This window comes from Panthera onca, chromosome A2 (assembly GCF_046562875.1).
Source record: "Panthera onca isolate mPanOnc1 chromosome A2, mPanOnc1 haplotype 2, whole genome shotgun sequence".
NCBI lineage: Eukaryota > Metazoa > Chordata > Mammalia > Carnivora > Felidae > Panthera > Panthera onca.
This window is the reverse complement of record NC_138340.1, coordinates 126,178,689-126,202,633: the sequence shown is the minus strand read 5'-3', so window position 1 is coordinate 126,202,633 and position 23,945 is coordinate 126,178,689. Positions and strand designations below refer to the sequence as shown.

The following is a 23,945-nucleotide window of genomic DNA, read 5'->3' as shown; positions in this document are numbered from 1 at the left end:
GACATACCCCTCAAACCTGTGTGTACCTTTCCCAATATACTCCCCAGTCCCAAGAAGAGGTGTACTGGCCTGTAATCTGTGTTCCTGGGAGACTATTTTGCCAAACAGGGTGAGTACCTGGTCCCATTCATCTCTGTATAATGGAGAGATGTTCTTTCTCGCTTCTCACTCCTAACCAGCTGGAGATAACTTCTCTTTGCCTACTCATATTTTCCCTTTCCCCTACCCCCTGAAAAGAGTTTAGTCTTTACTGGCCAAGTTATCGAATGCTTGTGATAACACTGGAAACATGGGTAGAAAGAAACAGGTCCCGAGCTGTAGCAGGAAACTGGGCACCGGGTAGACTTTAGACAGAATTTGACAACTGAGATGTTCTGGGGCATCTACATACTAGCTGCTAGAAAAGAAAGAAAAGAGATTTTGAAAGGGTTGGAGGAGGTATAGATGTGTTCCTCATTAATATTCCTTAATTCTTTTTGTAAGCAAAAAATTATAATCTGGTTTTAATTAATTTTAAACTGTGTGTTTTAAAATGTCTTGGTACACGAAATGAACCATCTAAAGCCCCCAAACGTATTGGGGTTTCACCCATATCTTCAGCACCGAGGACAGTATCTGACACACACCCATATTTCAAATGGTGGTTGGAATGACTGCCTGAGCACAGTGGCGGGGGAGGGGGAGAAAATGCTCTACTGCATCTCTCATCGGAGCCACCCCATCCCCATCCTCCCTCGCAGATGGTGATGCCCAAATGAAGAGAGCTGTGTAGAAAGGTACAGAAATTTGGGGGGCTATGCTCAATTTGACAATAGATCACTCTAAGGGTGTATTTTCAGCCCTCAATAATTCCCTGGAGCTGTCCTATTACATGATAGTGGCCTCTCTGGCCACACGGTTCATCTAAATGAAAACAATCAGGTACTCTCTTTTTGGAGCTTGGACTGGAGACTAAGGCATTGGTCTCAGCCTGGGCTGGTTAGCTCAGACAAAGCAGTGAAATCCATCTGTAGAGAGAGAAGGAAAGGATGGAGAAATGAAAGAGGGGCCAACAAAGAGGTCTGTGTACCCAGGGCACTCTGAAGTTGCTTTCCAATAAAAGTCGATTGTGGCTGAAGCTAGTTTGATACCGTAAGAAAGTAGAAAGACAATCTACAGAATAGGAAAAGTATTTGCAAATTATATGCCTGATAATATTTGCAAAGCATATGTCTGATAAGAGACTTGTATCTAGAATATATATAGAAAACTTACAACTCAACAATTTTTTTAAAAACCTGTGACTCGGGGCACCTGGATAGTTCAGTCAGTTAAGCGACCAACTATTGGTTTTGGCTCGAGTCATGATCTCAAGGTTCAAGCCCTGCTGACAGAATGGAGCCCTGCTTGGAATTCTCTGATTCTCTCTGCCCTTCACCCACTCGTTCGTCTGTTCTTTCTCTCTCTCTCTCTAGTAAATAAATAAACCAACAAACAAACCCCATGACTTAATTTAAAAAATGAGCAAAGGATCTGAATAGATATTTCTCCAAAGATATGCAAATGGCCAACAAGCATATGAAAACATGCTCCACATCATTAGCCATCAAGGAAATGAAAATCGAAACTACCATGAGATACTACTTCACACCCACTAGAGTGACTAAAATAAAAAAGACAATTGTTGGCAAGGATGTGGAGAAATGGGACCTCATACACCACCGTTAGGAATATAAAATGCTGCAACCACTTTGGAAAACAGCGTGACAGTTCTTGGAAAGGTTAAACATAGTTCCCATTTGAACCAACTGAAAACTACATCTCCATAAAAACTTGTCCACAAATGTTGACAGCAGCATTATTCATAATAGCCAAAAGGAGAAACAACCTAGAAGTCCATCAACTGACAGATAAATAAAATGCTGTGTCTCTATACAGAAAAATTTGTCCATTAAAAAGGAATGAAGTGCAGATACATGGTACCACATGAATGAACCTTGGACATAGATGGCTGAGCTAAAGAAGCCAGGCCCAAAGCACCATAAATTGTGTGGCTCCATTTAAAGGAAATGTCCAGAATAGGCCAATTCAGAGACAGAGAGCAGATCTGTGGTTGCCTAGAGCTGGGGGTGGGAGAAGGGGGAATGAGGAATGACTTTTTTTTTTTTTTTAAATAAATCATTCGTTGAGCACTTAAATGTGCTGGGTACCATATTGGATACTCAGCCCACACAAGCTCCAGTCTTAACCTTTCTACAGGGTCACTATCCCCATCTCCCAGTGAAGGTGTGAGGCCCATAGGAGTAAATCCCAGGCTGGTGAATGTGAATCTGGGAGCTGACCCCAAGCCTGTCTCCATCTGCCACACTCTGTCCACCTGCAAGTTATTGCAAATGACCTTTCCTTTGACAAGGACTTTTGGTCGTCTACCTCCTTTGCTCCAGTCCATACTGACATTTCTGCTGGAAAGTTCACTTCTTCACGTTATTATTTCAGTTGGGCAGTTAAAACTAAAGAATCCAAGAATCCAAGAATCCAAGGCATAGAAAACTCAGAAAAAAGCAAAATTCTTCTCAAAAGGATACGGAAGATGTGAATAAAGTGAAAGACCAGCTAACTGAATAAAAAGATTGAATATGGTAAGGCTAGCAATTCCCCCCAATTAATCCATATCATACACTTAATGTAATTAGAATAAATATTCTTATGGAAGATCAAAAACATGTCTCAACAATCCTAAAATTTATCCAAAAAAGCATCATTGGAATAGCTAGAATTTTTTTAAAAAACAGAATGATGAGAGGCTCTTGTTCTACATAATATTAAACAGTATTATAACACCATGCTAAAGATGTGAGAAAGTAGGGGTACAGAATTTGATACAAACTCCACAGAAAGAAATAGATACCAAAGAATACTTAAATTACACAAGAATTAAATATTTGACAAATGTGGCATTTAAATTACTGAAGAATGAGACGTTTGTTTAATAATTTAGGCTAGGATTACCGGCTCGTTTGAGGGTGAAAACTGAACTTGGGTTCTCACTAAATAAAACTTTAAAACTTCTGTACATTAACAACACTATAAACGAAATTTAAAGACAACCTTCAGATTGGGAGAATTTTGCAACAAATAGGATACATGATTGATAGTTTTGATCTATCAATGAGGAAATGCTAATATCTTTCAATAGACAAAGGACACATATAATTGAAAAAGTATTAAATATAAATAGCCAATACACCTGTAAAAGAAAGTTCAATATCTATAATAATTGAGGAAGTTCACATAAGAACAATAAAAAGATAATGACTCAACTGTGAAATGATAGTTTCCTATTCATGGTTTTTCATTAGAATAGCAAATTTTGACAAGTTTTAGGAAAACAACATTTTCACTGCTATTGGGGATATAAATCCATGAAAATATTTTGGAGCCACTTTGAAAGTGTACATCAAAAGCCTTAAAAATATCTATTCATTTTGATCCAATAATTGTAATGTACTAGGATTTTTTCCTTTAAAAATTGGGGGGAAAAAGGGACCTCACTGGGAAAATTGGGGAAAAAAAACTATAGGGACCCAATACGGGATGAGTAAAACACATTAGGGTATAATCATTCTATAAACTACTTTTCAGCCTTTAAAAATGATGTAGAACAGAACTGGCAAAATGTGCCAAGGTATAGGCCTTCTGCAGGAGGCTGCCCGGAGGGCTATATCAAGAGGGATTCTGAAGTTTTATCTGGGTCGGAGCGCTGTCATAATTGACAGGTTACTTTCCATCCCTGTGGTAGGACCCATAAAGATATGGAAAGGTGCTCTATCTTTATCAAAATTATAAGAACATACACATTAACAAAGACACAAAGACCCTTCGATGCAGTAAGAGGGGCACTTCACTCCTGTGGTATCCTTCTCCCAAATCTATGCATGAGAAAGTCATGAGACAAACCCACACTGAGGGACATCCTACAAAATACCTGATCAGTACTCATCAAAAGTGCCAAGGTCATGAAAAACAAGGAAAGACTGGGAACTTTTCACAGATTTGAGAAGATTATAGAAACATGAAGACCGAATGCACATGGTGTTCTGATGTGATCCTGGAGCGGAAAAAGAATGTTAATGAGCAAAATGGTGAGCTCCAAATTAGATCTGTGGTTAATAGTATGGCACCAACGTGAATTTCTTAGTTTCATCAAATGTACCGTGGCTATGTAAGATGTTAACACTATGGGAAGCTAGATGCAGTGCACGTGTGAATGCTCTGTAATATTTTGCAACTTTTCTATAAATCTAAAATTACTATAAAATTAAAAAAAAATTTTGATGGTGGGAATGCATAAAACTGAATCGATAGTTAAGTGAATAGTCAAGCTGTTATAAAGCTATTTGCACGGTTTTTTCTCTGATAATCAATAAAGCAGTCAGATTGAACAACAATGACAAAATAGACATGTCAATAGAAAAATGCCAATAGATGTTAGTATAAGAGAGTGATAGATTTTTTTGTTTCCTGTATTTCTAAATTTCCTTCCGTGAATATATATATATATGTATATACACGTGTGTATGTATATTATATACATAATATGTAATTTTGTCCTAATTATTTAAAAAAGTAAAGTAAAACAAAAAGTAAACATTATTTTAAAAATCGTATGGGAGGGGTGCCTGGCTGGCTCAGTCGGTAAAACACGTGACTCTTGATCTCAGGGTCGTGACTTCAAGCCCCATACTGGGCATACAGCTTACTTAAAAATCACATGATAAAAAAGTGACTTAGGCTCCAGTTTGGGATGGGAGAAAGCCTTGAGACCAGAAGATAGAACCCACTGTAATCCTGTCGAGAGCTGAAATGAAACGAAACCAGTGCTGGAGAGAAAGTCCAGAGCTTTCCAGGAAAAGTGCAACGTTGGAATGCAAAGTGGGTTCAGGCTCTGACACCACAGGGGGACACAAAGGCCTTCAGAACTTTTGGCAGTAAGCACACTCCCCATGTGAGCAAGAAAAGCATCTCAGCTGGGTCAGCCACCTCCCGGTGTCCTCTCTGCAGACAGCCAGGAGACGGGACAAGTCCTCCAGGCTCAGGTGGCCGGTTGCCAATCATTGAATCAGGAACAGCAGAACGTGGTCGGGCTGCTCAGAGTGAGCAAGGCAAATGGGAAGTGGGCGGTGGGTGGGGCAAGATGGCGGGCTGCCTCCCCGGGGACAGGTCCCATGGTGAAGGTCAGCACACAGTGGCACAGCAGCAGGTGTAAGATGCAGTGGAAGGCTCAGTGGGGAGTTGAAAGCAACTGGACTGTGAAAGGCAAACTTGATTGGCAAAGTACAGACAGGTAAGTTTCCCTCCTTCGCCTTCCAATGGTCTTGATGAGGTCACAGGACAGAGGGGAAGCTTTACACAACCAGGGGATCTGCTACCTTCCATCGGCCAGAGGACACAGAGATTCAGTTTCCTGGCAGTCACCCAGAAACTCACAGCAAGGGGATTCAGCAAAACGTAGCCGTTCACTCTTGGTGAAAGTGAGACTGAGTCATTGCTTCACTCATTTGACACATTCATTCTTGAAACCAGTGTTTATTGAGCACCTTTTATGTACCAGATTACAAGCATCCCAAAGCACCCTTCGTAGGCAAGCTAAGAAAAGGAGAAAGCACACTAGAGGGAGGGGTCTGGAAGAAACGGAGCTCTGAGGAGAACAGTCGAAAGTGTGCAGAGTTCCTGGCTGGGAGAGCTCCCCAGGCTAACGAGCAGCTTATTTAGTATGAGATGGCCTCAGGGCACCTGGGTGGCTCAGTCTGTTAAGCATCTGATTTTGGCTCAGGTCACAATCTCAGGGCTCGTGGGTTCAAGCCCTGCATCAGCCTCTGTGCGGACAGCTCAGAGCCTGGAACCTGCTTTGGATTCTGTGTCTCCCTCTCTCTCTGCCCCTGTCCCGCTTGCATTCTCTCTCTCTCTCTCTCTCTCTCTCTCAAAAATAAACAAACAAAAAATATTTAATATGAGATGGCCTCAGTTTTTCCAGATTCATTAACTTCATCCCTTAAAAGAAAAAAAAAAAACCATAGCAAAACAAGAGGTTGTTTCAGAGGCGAAAGGAAAATTCAGATGATATCACTATAGCTTCGGGAGCTGTCTCCGACTGCTATCGAACATGGCCTGAGGGCAAAGGTCAAATGACAGAATTGTTTGTAACTGTACTATTCAGGACTTCAAAGAGGATTTCAAAGGACTTTAGGTGTTACAGCACCTGGAAGTCACAAGACCGGGAGTAAAGCTTTCTTCCTTCCCAAAGCTCCAGTTTTCTCTCCCATGGAATGGGGTGGCCATAGCGCCTCCCTCATGGGATTGAGGATGACAGAGATGACGTATAGGACTCATTCGGCACTAGCCTGCCACATATTAAAGCACAACAAATGTTAGATATTAATGTAATATTAAAGCACCAGGACATGTTGATGTGTTAAATTCCATCACATAAACTACAACTAATTTCACCAAATGAAAATCTGGCCTTATTCCAGGTATGCAATTCTCACCTCATTAAAAATATGTAAGTTATACACTTTCTTGAGTTTTTAGAAACTCATATTCACTTAGCATTGGTGTATTTATCCACCAGCTGGCAAACAGGATCAGCTCCCAAAGGCATATAAAAACCTGTTGGAGAAGAAACTGAACTCAAGTCCATTCTATCCACTGACTCATAATTTCCTTGTGACATGGGACACAGCCATCGTTATTGGACGTACTCTTTCCGGACTCCCTTCATCAGTGTCCTTTGGAAACACAGCCTGAGAGCCACTGGATTGGACAGAATTTTAAAAGTATTTGCTTGGATTTTAAAGAGAACCAGTTAGGATTCGTAATAAGGCCATGAAAATACCACCCCCCACCCCCCCACCCCCGCTTTCTGCGAACCATTCAGAGGATACAGTAAATCGAAGAATTCCCAGAACTCAAGTAAAACAGTGCAAATGTTCAGGCTGATGATCTTGGCAGCGTGCCCCAGATTCTGCTGTTTAGAGGCCCCATAATATATCTTATCAAGTGATGGGACACTTTAGAGAGTGAAAGGAGCCCTATTTTTTTTTAATGTTTATTTTTCAGAGACAGAGACAGAGAAGGCACGAGTGGGGGAGGGGCAGAGAGCAAGGGAGACACAGAATCTGAAGCAGGCTCCAGGCTCTGAGCTGTCAGCACAGAGCCCGATGCGGGGCTCGAACCATGAGATCATGGCCTAAGCCAAAGTTGGACGCTTAACCAACTAAGCCACCCAGGCGCCCCAAAAGGAGTCCTATTAACAATCATTCCAGAACAACAGATATGCACACAACTTGTCCTGGGCAAATCAGGACACGTGGTCACCTCCTCCCTGGGCAGTTGAGCTCCTCGGATTTTTGGCAGCAGGGATGCACCTGCTCGTCCAGCTTTCTCCATGAAGCTGGTGGCAGGCAGAAGGGGGGAGGGGGGGAAGGTCCACACACATGAGGGCAGCTCAGAGGCTGGAAATGCTAGAACAGATCAATAATCACCCAGCCCTTACTTCAACAGAAGAAACGGACTCTTCAGAAGGAGCACTGTATTTTCCCAAAGAAACCAGAGTTTGGGGTAAATGTCAGGGGAGGCCTCCAAAGCCTTCCTCCCATAATTACCAAAATGACTGAATCCAGTTCAGGAACCAGTCCTTAAATGGTGTTCCCTGCTAGGTGTGGTAGCCAGGGGCTAGGGACCTGAAAGAAAACAAGGTGCCACGTAGAGGAGAGATGAAGCTTTCTGCCCATATGTGCAGATCAGAGTGACTGTTCCCAGACCAGGGGCAGCAGACAGGCAACAGTACTGGGAGCACTGAGGGGGTGGGGGGCGGGGAGGACTCCCTGTGGGAAGACCACACCTGGGCTAAGCCTGCAAGGCAGACAATGAGGGAGCTCGTGAGGCAGAGAGAAGGAGATTTACAGGCTCAAGGACACAGTGAGGCATGATTTGGAGAACACAGTTAGTACATTTGAGAGAGAGGCTGAGTAGAGCCAAGATGACGGGCATAAGCCAGCCCTGCCCTCAGCAACCGTGGATCATGAACACATCTGCAGGTCCCTGGCCCCCGTGCCATCTCACCCACCCCCTCCCATCTCTTACCACAAATGGCCTCATGACTTCTGAGTGTAGGGACCGTTCAGCCCAGTCTCTCCACACCAGCTTGCAGGCGGCCGCCTTCGGGCTGTCCGTCAGGTGCCCAGCTTTCTGTACAGTCTTCCTGGGGTAGATGGACCCAAAGCAGAGGCCTCGCGTGCCTAGAAGTAGGCTCAGGGCACTTGGGCAGGTATTCCGGAACCCCGCGTGACAAGGGCACGGCTTCAAAAGGAGTGTGCAGGCTCTGGGCAAGTAGTTGTCTCAGCCCCTGAGGATGCCTGGTGAGGGCAGGGTGCCTCGAAGTGCAGAGCCCAGAGCAAGGGCCACGACTGCCCAAGACCAATCTCGGTTCTTAGCAGAACTTCACCTCCAACCCCAAAACCTGACTCCCCTTCTCCTTCGCAGGGACGCTGGCCCTACAGGCCTTCTCAGTATCAGGAGCACATTCACAAACGATCTTGCTGGGCTCCAGGTTGCAGCCTCCTTGCTGGCCCCTCAAAAAGACTCCCAGTTCTGGCAGCTTCCCTCAAGCGTGTGATAATCCTCGAAGCCTCACCTGGAGTTCCCATCAGGGCTCTTGACCATCACCTGGAGAAAACACCCATCGATGCCCACCCCCACCCCCAAGATTCTGATCAAATTGGCAGGAGCTCAAGAGCCGTAAGCAGGAACTGTTTGTCTCACGATTTCCTTAGAAGCAAGAGGCTCTCTTGAGGCACCTACATTTTGCTTTTAGCTCCATCCTGGAGAGTACCTTCCAAAAGAGGATTTCTGCGGGTGCTTCGGGGATTTGTTCTGCTACCACCAAGCCCGCACCTTCAGGGTGCCCTGGTGAATCCTGCATTCTCTGAGTTACCCAGATTCGCAGGTGTCCCCCGTAGAGTCTCCTTCTCCTGGGGCCTTTTCTCCTGAATCGGTTTCAGGTGATGGAGATGTGTGGTTTGGGTGCCGACAAGGAAAGTTTCCGAAGAAGAGCTTTATACAGTCAAAGGGCGGGGCACTGGCCACTCAATTCTGAGAGCCAGAGACTGGGGGGTGTGGCCACCCTCCTTTGCCAGACTCACAGTTTCACTGGCTCCCTTCTGCCCTGATAGACACATGCTGCACAGGAATGTGTTTGGAGACTGAAGTTGCCTGGTCACCATGGTGACGAAGACGTGCTACTTGCATAGTACAGGGCGTCCTATATATACTTAGCAACAGCAATTAGGAAGGCTGCAGTTGCGTTCAGTTGGGGCACATTCCTGGCTGGTGTGGGCATCCTGAAGAAGGTGCAGTCCCCAGAGAAGGGCCTGGGGATTTTGGTGAGGTCTGAAGGCCTCCGCGTGGCATTATTCAGTCTTGGGGGAGGCAGCATGGTAGAGCAAGCCTGTGTGGATTTAGAACTAGAAGTTCCAACAGGCAGGCGGCATCACCTGGAAGCTGGGGTGTCCCCATGCATCAGGCACTCTGCCAGGGTGTGCACATCCCCGCCGGATTCTTGTAACAACCCCAAAAGGGAGCGATGGTGGTCCCTGTTTCACAGATGGGAACTGGGGGCTCAGAGAGGGTATGCGGTAGAGCTGAGAGTATGGTCTTACTTTAAAGTTCTAAGTGGAACTTTCCAGCTCTCCATTTCTTGAATCTCAAAGTGCGTATAACAAAAGGTCCCACCCATCTTGGAAAGTTCGAAGAAAACTTATGAGTAGATGCAAAACACAGGGTGGACGGTGCTGGCCCTGGAGGGGATATGGGAGAAACAGAAGGGAGTTCCTGAGGGCACACGGCCTGGGCCTCCAAGGGGCATGGAGACTTCCCTGGCCAGAAGTGAGCAAACCTTAGGTGCACTGATGAGACACTGGCCCAGAAGAGACTGACAGAAGAGTGAGTCCAGAAGCAAACCCAATGCACCTGGAAAACTAGTGGATGGTTGCCTTTAACAGGTGGCATTTCACAACTGTGGGGAGAAGGTGGATTCTTCCAGCAATGGTGCTAGAATGAAGGCCAGCACTGAAGAAAGACCGGGACAGTAGCTAACTCACACTGAGGGTTTACATTGCCCCTGGCACCGTGTTCTTTGCTTTACACACATCATCTTAATGACTTCTCACCACACACTTACAAGCACATTCTGTGGTTTTTCCCATTTCACAGAAGAGGGAACAGAGACACTGAGAGTGTAACTTGCCCAAAGTCATTGGCTTGTACTCACACTCAGTTGTCCTCAGTTTCCCAAAGCAGGGCTCTTGACCACTGCTACAGAATATGCCTGGAATCTTCTCTCCCTCCTCACTTCAGCATTAACACCCAAAGGAGAATAGGAAGTTAAACCATTTACATTTCAGAGGAAAATAGGGGTGAATATTTTTACAATCTTTGAGTGGGAAAGACCTTACAAGTATGACATGAAAGCTAGAAACCCAAAGGAAAAGGCTGATAAATTTGGCTACCAAAAAGTTTAAAACTTCTCTGTCAACAATAGAACATCAAAGCAAAGGCGATGAATTAACCACAACCTGAGAAAACCTGCATCATGTATTACAAGTCCTAATATCCTAAATAAATAAAAAGTTCTTACAAATCAATAAGAAAGAAAGTGCACACCCCAAGAGTGAAAAGAACAAAAACAAGGATTTCATAGAACAGGAAATACAGTCTACATTACAAAAATATGTACAACTTCACTAGTTAGAAATTCAAATTTAAACAATGACATTATTTTCATCTATAAGATTTGTAAAGATTTTTTAAATGGTTACTACCTGATGTTGATGACAGTGTGGGCAAGCATGTCCACTCATATATCACTGATGGGCAACTTGGCAATATTTTAAAATGTGCCTATTCTTGGATCTAGGAATACATACTAGGAATTCTAGGAATATATACTACAAAATTTTTAATACAAGTTCATCGAGATATGTGTGCAAGGATTTTTTTTTTAATTTTTTTTTATGTTTATTTATTTTTGAGACAGAGAGAGACAGAGCATGAATGGGGGAGGGGCAGAGAGAGAGGGAGACACAGAATTCGAAGCAGGCTCCAGGCTCTGAGCCATCAGCCCAGAGCCCAACGCGGGGCTCAAACTCATGGACTGTGTGCAAGGATTTTTTATTGAAGTGGTTTATAAGAGTGAAAGTGGGGCAGTGGGAGAGGGCAGTCTGGGAAGGAGGCAGATATGGGGCATGCTGGGAATTCAGACATTTTGCAGTGGGGTGGGGAGCTTGTAAGGTATTATAAAAGAGGTAGGTAAAGGAGGAAGGGAACACAATCAGATTTGGGTTTTAGAAGGATCAGACAGGCTCAAGTTGGAAGCACAGTCCAGAAGAGTACGCCAGGAAGTACACAGTGCACCAGAAAGGCTGGTTATGAGACTACTGCACCTGTCCCAGCAAAACACGATGACTCTGTGAAGATATGAAACACCTGCACTAGAGACTTCAAAGGGGTGAATTTACGGCATGTGAACTATATCTTAGGAAAAAAAGATGATGAGAGCCTGCACTAAGAGAGTAATGACAGAGATGGAGAGAAGGGTGTAGCTGCCAGAAATATTTAAACAATGGAATGGCTTTCCAACTGTCAATTCCCAGGGCCACATGAATGAAACCAGAAACTCTCCAAGAGCTACAAATTCTGTTCCATGACCCACGTTCCCATTTGCTGCCCTTGCAACAAAATGAAAATGTTATTATCTTAGCAGCTGTATAAGGGGCAGGCCTCAGGAAAATCCTCTCCACGGGGCCCGGGACTCCCTCATACTGCCTGCCGTTTAATGATTTCTTTTCCCTTGTTTTGACAACAGCTGAGATGAACAGTCTATGCTGGCTGGAGGCGGTGATGAGTGCTAAGAATATTTTCATTGTTTACTAGATGCTAGGATCCCACAAAATGCTTTGCTTTTTTTTTTTTTAAATTGAAATTCACATGGCATACAATTAACCATTTAAAAATGTACAGTTCAGGGGCGCCTGGGTGGCTCAGTTGGTTAAGCGTCCGACTTCAGCCTGGGTCACGATCTCGCGGTCCGTGAGTTCGAGCCCCGCGTCAGGCTCTGGGCTGATGGCTCGGAGCCTGGAGCCTGCTTCCGATTCTGTGTCTCCCTCTTTCTCTGCCTTTCCCCCGTTCATGCTCTGTCTCTCTCTGTCTCAAAAATAAATAAACGTTAAAAAAAATAAAAAAAAAATGTACAGTTCAGTGGCGTTTAGTGCATTCACAACATTGTGCAACCTCCACCTTTCTCTAGTTTCAAAACTTTTTCATCACCCCAGAAGAACATCCCGTACCATTAAGCAGTTCCCGCCCATTTTCCCCCCTCTCTGTCCCATTACAGAGACCATCACTATGTCTTGTCTCTCTGGATTTGTCTATTCTGAATACATTTCTTAAAAGATATCACATGATATTTGGACTTCTGGGTCTGGCTTCTTCCACTTAGTGTAATGTTTTCGAGGTTATTCAAATGATAGGAGGTGTCAGTGCTGCATTCCGTCTCTGGAAATGTAGTCGATACATAACATTATGATAGTTTCAGATGTACAACACACTCATTCAATGTTTATATTGCAAAATGATCCCCACGATGTCTATTTAACATTCATCATCACACAGTTACCAAGTTTTTTTTCTTGCGATGAGAATTTGTAAGATCTACTCTCTTATCATCTTCCAAATATATCATACAGTATTATCGACTCTGGTTACCATGTCTACGGTCCCTTTTTTATGGCTGAATAATATTCCATTGTATGGATGTACCACATTTGCTCAGCCATTCATCTGCTGATGGCACATATATTATTAACTCATTTCATCCTCTTTACCTTTTTTATCCTGTTGGCTTTTAATTGAAATATAGTTGACACAATGTTACATTAGTTTCAGGTATACAACATAATGATTCAGCAAGTCTATGCCTTATGTTCTATGAGGACGTTTTTGCTTTTTACAGAACAGAGGTGAAGTGAGTTGTCCAGAGCCATTCACGTAGGTCAAGGTAACAGAGGGACTGGGACCCAAACAACTCAGCTCCCTTCAGTGCTGTGTTTCCCCACTGGCTCTGTTTGGGGTTAGAAAGTGAGAGTCTAAAGACACATGTAGAAAGCTTAAGGAAAAGAAAAAAAGAACAACACTGTTGTAAATGTTGGTTATTTGTCCACAAGGATGTGTACTGGAGAATTATTTATATTAGCGAAAAAGCAAAAACCCCCCTCATATCGAATAATAAAGGGCTGATTAAATTACATATAGTTTATGCACATATTCATATTATAATAATTGCTAAGGTTTATTGAGTTCTTACCATGTGTCACTCATCATTTAAAAGATTTTTCTTAATGTTTATATTTATTTTTGAGACAGAGACAGACAGAGCATGAGCAGGGGAGGGGCAGAGACAGAGGGAGACACAGAATCCGAAGCAGGCTCCAGGCTCTGAGCTGTCAGCACAGAGCCCGATGCGGGGCTGGAACCCATGAGCCATGAGATCATGACCTCAGCTTAAGTCGGATGCTTAACCGACTGAGCCACCCAGGCACCCCACTCATCATTTTAAGAGCTTTATTTGTATCAACTCATGTAATCCATGTGATGGATTACAGTGTGATCTTTAAAATAAGATTGCCCAGGAACATTTATGATTTGAGAAAATGTTCACCACCTATTGTTGAATAAAAGAAGCATATTGCAAAATTATGTTTAAAAACTGTATGTTTTGGGCCACCTGGGTGGCTCAGTCGGTTAAGCATCTGACTTCAACTCAGGTCATGATCTCACAGCTCATGAGTTCAAGCCCCACGTCGGGCTCTGTGCTGACAGCTCAGAGCCTGGAGCCTGTTTCAGATTCTGGGTCTCCCTCTCTCTCTGCCCCTCCCCTGCTTGTGCTCTGTCTGTCTCTCTCTCTCTCAAAAATAAACATTAAAAAAATTAAAATAAAATAAAAACCATATGTTTATAGCAGCTTTATTCATAGTTGCTCAAACTTGGAAGTAACCAACATGTCCTTTAGTAGGATGAATGGATAAATAAACTGACACATCCAGATGATGGACTACATTCAGTGCCAAAAAGTCTTCAGCTATCAAGTCATGAAAAAGACCTGGAAGAATTTAACTGCATATTACTAAGTGAAAGAAGTCAGTCTGAAAAGATTATATACTGTGTGATTCCAATGTTATGACCTTCTTGAAAAGGCAAAACTGGGGCACCTGGGTGGCTCAGTCGGTTAAGCGGCCGACTTCGGCTCAGGTCATGATCTCGCGGTCCGTGAGTTCGAGCCCCGCGTTGGGCTCTGTGCTGACAGCTCAGGGCCTGGAGCCTGTTTCAGATTCTGCGTCTCCCTCTCTCTCTGCCCCTCCCCCGTTCATGCTCTGTCTCTCCCTGTCTCAAAAATAAATAAACGTTTAAAAAAAAAAAAAAGAAAAGGCAAAACTATGAAAACAGTAAAAAGAGCAGTGATTGCCGGGGGGTGGAGGGGGCTAGGGGGAGGGAGGACTAGGGGGAGCCTGGAGGGTTTTTAGGGCAGTGCAAATACTCTAAATGGCTCATAATGATGGCTCTGTGTCACTGTACTTTTGTCCAGACTCACAGACTGAATAACACCAGCAGGGAACTGTAATGTCAACTATGGACTTTGGGAGATGATGATGTGTCAGTTGTAACAAATGCCCCACTCCAGATGCGGATGTTGGTAGTGGGTGAGGCTGTGCGTGGGAGGGGGCAGAGGATACAGGGTAAATCTCTACCTTCCGCTCAATTTTGCTGTGACCCTCAAACCGCTCTTAAAAAATAGTCTTAACAATAATACAAAAAACCTATACAGATGTAAAAAGTAATTAGGTCTAGAAAATGGAATTACTGTTTTTATTTTCTTCTTTGTAATTTGAGGAATATTCCACAATAATTATCATCAGTTAAAAAAAAAGACTTTTAAAAATAAATACACAGTCGAGGTGTTAGACCATGAGGGAGGGCCTGGCACCCAGAGCAGCACCAGCCCTCCCCAAGAGGCGGGGTCACTGGTTAAACAAATGGAAGAGGGAGCCAATGACCCCTGGGGGCTAACCAAGGGAGCCTTAATCTGAATTCAGATCAGTCTCGCATTCAGAAGTTCCTTTGTACAGAGCACCGTTCTGAACTCATCAGGACCCAGGAGAGGCACTGATGGAAAAGTCAGCCTGTGGATGGAATATCAGATATATATGTGCTACCTGTGAATATATAAGCCAGTCTGGTGAAAAAACACCTGCCAACAAACCAGGATTAAAGAGATTTAAAGTTAAATCTAAGGAGATATGAACAATTGTGGTCCTTTTCCGAAAATACTAACCCAAAAACCCACTCAGGTCCTATGGATGGGGAATAGAAGTCTCCCCACAGTAAGGTATGCCCTTTGACCCCTGTTATTTGGAACTAAAACTACATCCAGGAGGAGCTCCTTGTTCCAGAGCGGATATGCTGATAAGCCAGGGAACAGTGATTGCTTACAGGTTTGAATGGCTTGTCCCCCACCCTGCCGTTGGGGACCATCATACAGAATATCTGATTTACTTCCTCCTTGCAAAACACTCTTGGGCCATGAATGTTGTGTTGGACTCTAGGGGCAGGCCCAGCCCTGTGCTTCACCTCTTCCCTACATTTCTATACAAATATATTCATTGTTTACTTAGACTTGGCAACTTTCAGTCAATGTCTCAGGAGAGGCATCAGGTGGCCCAGGAGTGGATTGAATGTCCGGGAAACCGTCAGGCCAGGTCCTTTGCCTGATGTCACCTGTCCCCAGGACTGGGGTCCCAGTCCACCCTCAGTGGCCCTGGGCTCAGCCAGGCCCCTGTGGAGGCTCAAGTTTGGCAGAGAGGAAGCGTGCTCCAAGGGTATGGACCGGCCCCCGGAGGAGCCACACTGAAGAGATCACTAGAAATAGGTTTCTTTACATATGTACTATCCCCTGAAATCCTTTCCTTAGAGGGTATAGCATTCTATTTGGAGATGGCATTTACGAAGTCATATATGACTATGCCTTTTGGGACTCATTTTGTTTTCATACATGATTGTTGACTAAATTCAAGATTTGACATCTTTTCACAGGTGTTCTGGATACAGTGTATCCAGACATGTGACTTTCATCCACACATGTATCCCTCGCTTCTTAGAGCAATTCATGCCTTAAATATGTGGCAAGTGAATCATATTTTAAAATGCACCTATTAGGGGCACCTGGGTGGCTCAGTCGGTTGAGCCTCCGACTTCGGCTCAGGTCGTCATCTCACGGTTTGTGAGTTCGAGCCCCGCGTCGGGCTCTGTGCTGACAGCTCAGAGCCTGGAGCCTGCTTCAGATTCTGTGTCTCCCTCTCTCTCTGACCCTTCCCCATTCATGCTCTGTCTGTCTCTGTCTCAAAAATAAATAAACATTAAAAAAAATTAAAAAATAATTAAAAAATAAAATGCACCTATTATATAAAAACAATTTAAAATAAAGTAAAATGTACCTGTTAGAAATTCTCCAGTGAACTATTTTTTAAAGTAAAGACTCTTTTAAAAGTAATTAGTTCCTAAGATTTTCTGGTAACAACTTTAATGAGATACAATTCACATACCTTATGGTTCACCCATTTCAAATGTGTCATTCAGTGGTTTGTTTTCTCTTCAGAGTTGGGTTACCATCCCTACAATTAATTTTAGAACATTTTCATTACTTCAGAAAGAAACCTGCGCACTTAAGCTATCACCCCCCAATATGTCACCCCCACCCCCATTCACCTTCCAGTCCTTGACAAACATCGAGCCACTTTCTGTCTCTATAGACTTGCCTTCTTCTGGGCATTTCACATAAATAGAGTCATACAATATGTGGTCTTTTGTGGGGCGCCTGGGTGACTCAGTTAAGCGTCTGACTTCAGCTCAGGTCATGATCTCACGGTCTATGAGTTCAAGTCCCAGGTCGGGCTGTGTGCTGACATCTCAGAGCCTGGAGCCTGTTTCAGATTCTGTGTCTCCCTCTCTCTCTGCCCCATTCGCTGCTCGTGCTCTGTCTCTCTCAGTCTCTCAAAAATAAATAATGTTAAAAAAAAATTTTTTTTTCAAATATGTGGTCTTTTGTGACTGGCTTCCTCACTTAGCATAATGTTTTCCAGGTTCACCCATGAAGTAGCACATATCAGTATTCCATTCCTTCTTTATAACAAATAATATTTCATAGTGTGGATATAGCACATTTTGTTACCTGCCAGAGGGTGGACATCTGGGTTCTTCCCACCTTTTGGATATTATGAACAATGCTGCTATGAACATTCATGGTCAAATTTGCGTGTGGACATATATTTTTAGTTCTCTTGGGGATACACCTAGGGGTGGAATTGCTGGGTCAAATGATAACTCTGCCACACTATTTCCCAAGTGAACGTACCATTTTACATTCCCATAGCAGTGTGTGAGGATTTTACTTTTTCCATTACCTCACTAACACTTGTTATTATCTGGGTTGTTTTTTTTTTAATGTTTATTTATTTTTGAGAGAGAGGCACAGAGTGCGGGCAGGGGAGAGGCAGAGAGAGAGGGAGACCCAGAATCCGAAGCAGGCTCCAGGCTCTGAGCTGTCAGCACAGAGCCCAACACAGGGCTCAAACTCAGGAACCATAAGATCATGACCTGAGCTGAAGTCGGCCACTTAACCACCTGAGCCACCCAGGTGCCCCTCCTTATCTGGATTTTTAATAATCAACATCCTACTGTGTGAATTAGTATCTGGTTGTGGTTTTGATTTAATATTCCCACAATGGCTCGTGATGTTGAACATCTTTTCCTGTGCTTATATATTTGTATATCTTCTTTGGACAAGTGTCTACTAAGATATTTTGCCCATTTTTTTAAATTGGGTTGTCCTTTTATTATTAAGTTGTAGGAGTTCTTTACATATTCTAGAAACAAGTCCCTTACCAGATACAGGGCAGGGGTCCAGAGACCTGGGCATGACCTTAGGACTTGGCGTGAGGAGGCAGGAAGGCAGGGCCCCTGCCCCCAGCCTGTACAGGAAGCACGAGGGTCCTACGCCCTGAAGCCCTGATCACTGAGCCCAACCTGGAACCCTGACCCCAGACTGCTGACCCTGGACTTCCCAGTAGGAGTGATCATCCACGGTTTGCGGAGCAAAGGCTCTCCCCCTGTGCCAAGACAGGCTGAGCTTCCAATTGCGAAGTTCGTGATCCTGGGGCCATCGCTTCTGGTTCACAAAGTCTGAAAAGCAGACCAATTAGCTATGGGATGGAAACCAGCCAAAGAGTAATTTCCAGAAGATTCGGGCGTGGCCTGTTTGTGCTTCTGTTCCTCTCTCATCAGCTGGTGTTCTGCCGCAGAGGCACCGGTGTGGATTATCAGAATGGATGTGATGTTAACATTTTCCCATGTCAATAAGAAAGCTTCAAAAGTGGGATTTTTCATAGAGCAAAATGTTACATTCTCTGCTTATATCATCATTGACTTAGCCATTTCTCCCAGAAAGATTGGGATCCCTTTGGAGTCACACAGCACTAAGTTTCTAATGTGTCTCTTTGGATAAAGATAAGTGTCACCAGCATCATTGATCAGAACTGTAGTCACACCCCGTCGCCCCGAAAAAGACAATCCACAGATAATTCCCGTCACTTATGGGTCAGTGGCTAGGACGTGGCCAGGACTGTCCAGGGTGTGGCCTGGCCCTCAATTCTGGTTCTTGTATAAAAGCCACAAAGCCTGATAGAAAAAGAGAGTTCTGGAGCCACAGGAAAAGATGTTAAGATTCAACACTTTAAGCAGAACAATTTACTTTCAATGTCACTCTTGAAAGAAATCAAAGAGGAAATCCCCATCAGACACAAGCTGTTTATGTTTACTGGGAACCTGAGACATTTCCAGGTGAACCCGCATGAATCCACCCAGGTGCCAGGGTCTGAATGAGTCAACACTGGACACTCAACCTGAACAAAAGGGTAGACACGGGCATGTAAATTCCCTAAAGCCTCCTGCATCCCCAAAGGTTTGATGGGACCTGTGACAGAACCTTCATGGTTAATGCCCATCATGTCCTGTCTCACCTCTTTGAGCGGCCTCTGCAGAGAGCTGCTCTGGTCATCCTTCCAGCCTCAGGACCCAGGTGCCACTGCCAGGTGGCCCTCTCCTAACATTGTCTTTCCTCACGGACTCCCTTTGTCCCCATCTCCTTCACCAATGCGAGACCGTATCCTTGAGTGTGTGAGGGTCCCTATAAGAATGTATTGTGTGTTCACATGAATTCTAATCAAATAAATGGTACTGGGCTCCTTTTCTTGCGCTCCACCGCCCCCGCCCCCCCCCCCCCCCCCCCCCCGCCAGTCTTTGTTGTTGTTCTGGGGGGGTGTGGCTTGTTGTTCCCCGGGGCCTCTATCCGCTTGATGTCAAGAGAACCCAAGCCACCAGATGAAAAAGACACTTCAGCAGTTTTGTCTGGTGCTGAATTGCTGAGATTCATTTGCAAGCAAATCTTACCAAGTTCTGTCTGCATTTCATTCACAAGGAATTCTTCGCCTCGAGATGCAAATAATGTTAGGCTTTTCCCCTCTGGTTTATTAGGAATCACCTACTAACTGGGAGGTATTTCAAATCAGAAATTTTAGGACTCTTCCTTTGGATCCCACAACATGTGTGGGTGGGGGTGGGAGGTCACACAGCCCTGAAAAGGTCTAGGTCATGGTGACTCCCCCCACATGGGCAATGCTGTGGTCTCAGCCCACAGCACATGGTCACTGGCCCCCTCCCTGCAATCTGGCAGGGCCCTGCCCAGTGGGAGGGGGGTCCTCAGGGAAACTCCAACCCTCCCCACTGGGGCTGCCCAGGGCTCTCCACACAGGCCCCTCAGTCCCCACAGCCCTCTCCCCTCCCACAGGTCAACTTACCGCTTGTTATTCCCAGCCCCTGGGGGCTAACTGGCAGGCTCAGGCCACTGGGCCCTTTTCAAGCCTCCAAAATGGAACACATCCATTCTGCTTCTTTGTGCCATGACAGGCCATCAGCCTTAAAACTACAAAGGTTTTCTGGATGTAAAGGAGGTCAAGATCTTAAGAATAGTAAAGTTCTCTTCCTGGAAGGAGAAAAACACCGTTCCTCGTCTCCTAATCAGCCATAAGCCCACTTGGCCTCCACCCTCAAGGAAGAACAGAATGACTTAAATAAAACACCCACAAAACTAAGAAACCAGAACTTTGCAATCTTTCAGCTAGCATCCTGCTACACTGATATTTATTAAGCACCTACTGTATCCTAGATGCTTTGCCAGGCACTTGATAGATGCAGTCTCGTTTTACCTTCACAAGGACGCTGCGAGGTACGGATGATGGTCTCCGTTCTCCACCCCAGGAATGTGAGACTTAAAGAAAAAAAAGTGGGGGGAGCTTGCTCAGGGTCAGGCACTGCCTGATGTACGTGGTTGAGACGAGTGTAATTACTTTGGATTATTCCGGTATGTTCCGCTGGCCCCTCCCAGGGGATGTGTTCCAAACCTGGTTCTGCCAGAGCTCCAGAAGTTCATCCTGTCGTGTCTTGTACTGTGCTGGCCTCACCACCTTCCTGGGAATGAACAGCACCCTGCTCTTCCCGAAAACGTTGACAGAAGGTTCAGCCACGAGAAAATCGGTCTCCTACCTCTTCCTCCTCTCACTTTCAGGGGGTCCTTTCTCTTTAGTGACAGAACCGCTAGTGAAGAGAAGGCCCAACAGTGGGTATCACAAATGGCCCCCCTAAGCGTGCGCACACACACACACACACACACACACACACCCCACACAGAGTCCCAGATGCTGCAGATGCTATGAGGTCTTCCACTGGCCAGGTTTGACTTTAACTCTGGGTTCTCACTTCTTTCAAGGCCAAACTCATCTGTGGCTGTGCCATCATGGTCCCTTAGCTGCGTCACTTGCAGAAGCAGCACGCATCCCTCATCTGCCACATGTTTCCATCTATGGGAAATTAATTCCAAAGGACAGACTTGCGAATCCACTTGTAAAGAGGCAACGTTGGCAGACCGCTTCACCGTGGGGGTGCCCCCTGTCTGTGGGCCAACAGCCTTGAACACAGGGAAAGTGCTGCACATCGACTGCCCCTTTTAGCACAAGAGTTCTGTGAAGCTGTCGGTCAGGGAGCAACTGCTCCAGTCTGACAGATGGGGAAACTGAGGCCCTTTTACTTCTTGAAATCCCAAACTGTTAACAGAGCCCCAGGAAGTCAGTGCTGCTGTGGCTGCGGAGGCCAGGATGGGTTACTCTGCAGAGGGAGCCCGATGCTGGGTGGTGCCTCCCCATGCCCTCTGGGAGTTGTGTTCCCGGCTCTGTCGGGGGGGGGGGGGGGTCCTGGCACAGACTTCACCCTCTCCTCTCACCTTCTTCAGAGAAATGGGCAGGGCACAGGCGGGGGGGTGGGCGGACTGGCCTCCACCTACAGGCCCATTCCCATAACCAGGCCACCTGCTAGGCAACGTCCGAAACAAATTAACCCTGTGACGGCCCTCTGTGTGCTGTCACAGCTCCAGGAGGAACACGCGAGTGTCTGTCAAACCCTTTTTCCAGAGAGGTCTGCTCGTCCATGGAGGACATGGTGAGGTCACTAGGGACTCCTAATCCCAGCACCCCACTTCCCCCACCTGGCCACGCTGATAATCCCAGGAGACCTCGGTCGGTGCCTGCCACTCCCCAGCCGTCAGGAAGCAGGTGCCCTATTGTCCTTGATCAGAGCCCAAAACGGCACACTGGGTGCTCGTCCTCCTCTGCAGGCTGGCCTCGACCCCAGCTTCTCCCTCTCCCAGTCTCCTCTCTCCTAGGCATTTCCACTGGGCAGCCCGCCTGCCCCACACCACACTGGATAGACAGCAAACTCCCGTGATGCAAACTTTTACTCCCACTCTCCTGGCCCTCCCTGGCCTGGCCTCGAGGGATGTGATGGTCAGGCCCCCGTGAGAGTAAGCGAGAAGCTGGGGGCAGAAGACCCACCTCCAGGCAGGCTGGGCAAGGCCATTTGAAGACACGAAGAAGTATAAGCCCTTGAGGACCAGCGTCTCCCACAGCCATCCATACAGTTCAAAGTAGAAACAACTTATAACCATAAACAGCTACCACAAGCCAGGATTTGCTGGAATCTTCACTTCCCATAATAAGTAATTTGATGTCCTTTTTTAAAATTTCAACTTTCAAGCTTTCCCCTCCCCAGTTTTTGGAAGCACAAGCAGAAGTTTGATGTGCCTGTTGGGCAACATATGCAGGGCTGGGGAGGGAGGGGAGGCAACTTGTGGGTCCCAGGGGGGTCTCCAGCCTCTGAGGAAAGAACAGGACTGGTGGAGACAGCCATGGGAGGGGGGAGGGAGCTTGAGCTTTCATGGGGGCGGGGCATGGGAGGGGCTGTTGTTGGGGGTGGTGAAGGCCCAGGGAGGGGTGGGGTGTGAGGTGGTCACAGTGACCCCTGCCATACCTCAGCAGGAGAGAGGGCCTCTGCAAAGCCACCAGAGCCTCCTTCCCATTGTGCTAACCTGAGCTTTGAGGCGGCCACAATGGGTTCCCCAACGGTTACTGTCACTCTCTGTCTCAGGGAAGCTTGGGGCCAGCATACTAAAGCCCAGAGCAGGCCCAGGCCAAGGTCAGATCCCCACAGGAAAGAAAAAAAAAAAAAAAAAAGAAAGAAAAGAAAAGCCACTCACCAAATGGCACTCCAAGGGAGGTGTGAGGCCCCGAGAAGCACTTCACTACAGCTGCTGGCCTCTTGGAGGGAAGCTGCCCACACTGACCTTGCTCAAATCCTGCCCCTTCCATTTACATGACTCCAGACTCCTGTTAAGTTACTCCAATGCCCCTGGCCTCGGGGATGAAGAGAGGTAAACTCAAAGTTGTAGCCTTCAGTGACACAAATTACACTCATAATACTCTGCGGCCATCACCACTATTTTCAAGAAATTTCAACACTCCAAGGAGAAACTCTGTGGCCATTAAGCAATAACTCTCCAGTGCCCCCACCCAGAACCTAGTAGCCTCTAGTCTAGTTTCTGTCCCAATGAAGTTGCCCATTCTGGATAGTTCATATCAGTGGAATCATGCAACGTTTGTCTTTTTGTGTCTGGTGTCTGGCTTTTTTCACAGAGCATAATGTCCTCAAAGGTCATCCATTCGTGTTGGAGCATGTGTCCAAATTTTCTCTCTTTTTAAGGCTGGATAAATAGCCCACTGTGGTATATTCTACATTTGGTATATCCATGCGAGTGTCCAGGGATGAGTCCACCTTTGGTTATTGTGGAGAGCGCTGCTGTAAACGTGGGTGTGCAAGTATCTTCTTGAAACTTGTTTTCACTTCTTTTGAGTATATGCCCCGAAGTGGAAGTCTTCTAGGTTATATGACTCAGAGCTGGGTCATGTAGTAATTCTATGTTGAACTTTTTGAGGAATGGCTACACCATTAATACTGTCTTTATGTTTGGTTGCTTGGTCTGTTCCAAGAGCCTAAGCTACTTTTGAAACATTCTTAAAACTCTTCCCTAAATAAATAAAAGTAACAGAAGGTCCTGAAGTATTTCCGAAACAAAATAAAACCCGGCTGTTGAGTGGTGGGGAATCTAGCGGAGGCCCGCACGCCGGGAGGCCCCTAGGAAAGCCACCTTCCGGCGCGGGTCCCAGCCTACGTGGAGATGCTGCCCCCTTCTGTCCCAAGGGCCGCCGCCCGCCGCTGACGCTCGAATGGTGGCCCGTAGAAGTAAAGCAGGGTCTGTCCCCACAGATCCCAATCCCCTCTTGACCCCGAGAGACAGATGCCAGGAGGCACGGGGCTGGCCGCGCACGGAGAGTGGAGGCTCTGGGCGACTCGCGTGG

The 23,945-nt window shown here is 45.8% G+C and overlaps 1 protein-coding gene and 1 long non-coding RNA gene across 3 annotated transcripts in view; both read right to left on the bottom strand.

Moving 5' to 3' along the window:
• EEPD1 (endonuclease/exonuclease/phosphatase family domain containing 1) overlaps window positions 1-10,974 on the bottom strand; it is a 240,787-nt gene extending 229,813 nt beyond the window's left edge. For both annotated transcript variants that reach the window (XM_078440574.2, XM_078440579.2), the window contains exon 1: window positions 8,125-10,974. The gene's annotated coding sequence lies outside the window, so the exon portion shown is untranslated. The remainder of the gene's footprint in view (window positions 1-8,124) is intronic.
• A 9,331-nt stretch (window positions 10,975-20,305) lies between these two features.
• LOC132679383 (uncharacterized) lies at window positions 20,306-23,068 on the bottom strand. The gene is made up of 3 exons (XR_009610124.3): window positions 22,787-23,068; window positions 20,604-20,796; window positions 20,306-20,470 (listed from the first exon to the last, which is right to left on the bottom strand). It is a non-coding gene; the product is annotated as an uncharacterized LOC132679383 (long non-coding RNA).
• Between the last annotated feature and the right edge of the window lie 877 nt (window positions 23,069-23,945).